A 2723-nucleotide genomic window follows, 5' to 3' on the forward strand; every position below is an offset into this window, starting at 1 on the left:
TCCGTGAATGGAACTTGTACCTACTGGAGGAACCTGTTTGTTGGGTGAGGCCGAAGGTTACAGATATTAGTGAGATGGCAGATGATATTCTCCAGATAACCAGGATTTATTCAACATGATATAAAATAGCAAGAAGAGGTTGAAAGGAGAATGGCCCTGCTAAGAAAACAGAGGGAACATGATTTCTGATATATTGGTAGGGATAAGGATGTACGGATTTAGCTAAATCTGTTCCATTTGAGTTTCACAAATTCTCAGGCATCTTTCATCCACAATTGACAATATCAGATGTTCAAGGATGTGTGAGAATTGTGTTTCTCTTTCACAAACAGAAAAAGTCCAAAAGTCTGTAGGATCTGTTCAACTTAGAAAACGTCGTTTCATTGTGCAAACTGCAGGGTCAGATTAATGGGTATTTTGACTCATTTGAATCCACTGCAGATTTCTTCACCATCCCTAGGTAGAGAAAACCTAGATCAAGAAAATAAGCAACACCCTTTGGCAAATGGAAAGTTGATGCTCTTTGGTAGCTGAAAAATATGAGCCTGCTTAATTTAGGGAAAGAGAACAAAGTGACATGGAACTGTATCTGTATCTACCTCTAATTTCCTGATGTGACTACTAAAATTTACCCAAATTTTTTTGCCAGAAGTACATTCGGTCAGATAAGAGATCTAGTCCATCCTAGGGTATTCCTCCCTTCCTGGGGGCTCTTACATTAGTTCTGTAGAAACCCTCAGTCTTCACTTTTTCCCAAGGAATTATGCTTAAAATGAATCTTCCAATTTGGTGATCAGTAAGAATGTGTCCAACTATGATATACATAAAAATTATTATTTTGAGGAGCACCTTGTGAGCAGCTCTGGTTAGAAATTCTGGAAATACATCTTCTCTTAAGAAAGTACTATGGGAATTTATTTTATGTACCATCTGCTCAGTTCGCTCGGGGCTAGAGATTCCACTTGATGTTCTCCGTTTCTCAGCTCATAATGCCTTAAAAGAAGCCACCAAGGTTTCTGAGATTCAGATGGATAGTCTGTGGAGAAGATTTCTTTTTTCTATTGAAAACTGAACATCTACAGATGTACATCTTTGAAGAATGTTATTATCAGAGAATGTGGAAACCAGCTGTGGGGATGCTGTTCAGGACAAGCATTTAATTTTCTTTTTATTGCATACTTACTGGACTGAGAACTAAGAAAGAAAAGTGAAAAGGCTTATCCAGAAATGTTAAGTGCACAGGACGGTCTAATTGGTGTTGCACACATTTTAAGAGATATTCTGGGAGACTTATGCTATTTTAAGAAACAAGAGTAAACCAAGAATAAAAGGCCTGGGATTCAAGAAATTCATTGTCACCTTATAATAGCTGTAAGGCAAAAACTGAATCCAACATCGAAAGCTGTTATTAGCAGATAAAAGATATTACTAGATTTTACCGTATGTAAATGCTTGAAGTCCAGTGCCCCCAGGCTAAGATATACTGGCTTTCAGTAGCCGCACATAGAATCACTTCACCTTACAATTGGCACACAGAAAGCACTTTTGTCTAGCAATTTACATGAAACCCAAACACGCATGAACAATAGCTGCCTGTATGAATCCGCACTTCTGCTCAAATATGCCTGGAGAACACTTTTCATCTTAGTGACCCAGCGCATGCTCAGCATCCCAACAAGACGTGCCTGTGGTACACAGAATTCTCCCTGAGCAAAAGGTGATGAATGCTACATGCATACATGGTGCAGTCATCTCATGGGCCTTTATAATTTTAAGTGCAGACATCTTCTAAGGGGAAGATCCAGGGCTTAGTGGCAAGTCACATGGTGTGCACCCCAAAGGTCCTGAGTTCAGTCCGTGGCATCTCTAGGGAGGACCAGTGGAGATTGTTGCCTGAAACTTTGGGCAGCCGTTGCCATCAATCCTCATTCTTATTTCCCTCTCTCTACTGCCCCGTAGCCAAAGCTCTCTGGACAGTCTATGACCCAAGCAACACTGAGCTAGCCAGCTGACGGATCTGACTCAGAGCAAGATGGCTTCCGACATTCCCTGGGTAAGCAAGGCTCCTCACGTTTTGGATGGATGTCTTAAATGTGGCAGGATTTTCACAACTCCTCGGAAGACTGACGCAGATGACCAAGTGGCAAGTTGGCACTTGGTAGAAGGCTGTCTGTATTCAGTCCATATTTGGTTGAGATGTGAATGACTAAGCAGTCACAGCTGTCATTAGACTTTAATTTAGCAACACAAAAGATTATGCTTTGGGGAAGGTTGACTTTGATGGAATGTAGGAATGCTAAGAATACATGGAACATTTAACCTGCCATAAGCAAGTGAGGCATATTAACGAAAGAACTGGAAAATGAGTAAGCTTGATGGAACATCTATGTTAAGTCAGAAATGAGCAAAGGGTAGCAGAGGTCAATGCTGTAAGGAAGCAGAGGCATTTTAAAGAAAAACAGATTGTGTTGTACCAAAAATAAGAACAAGATGACAGGAAGTCAACCCAGGGAGAGAATATATTGATAATGCTCTACTGAATCGTCTTTTCCTGATGCATGTATAAATTAAACTATGCATACGAAGCAGTGGATGCATGGATTGTGATAGGGTCTTTAATTTTTAGGTATGAGAGATGGAATAATATAAAGCCTGGCCAATGAGTCACCATTTCAGCCATGACACCTTCTGCAAATTCTAAGGCTGGCTGCAATCTTATGGAT

Source organism: Varanus komodoensis, unplaced genomic scaffold, assembly GCF_004798865.1.
Source record: "Varanus komodoensis strain SLA01 unplaced genomic scaffold, ASM479886v1 scaffold19, whole genome shotgun sequence".
Lineage (NCBI taxonomy): Eukaryota > Metazoa > Chordata > Lepidosauria > Squamata > Varanidae > Varanus > Varanus komodoensis.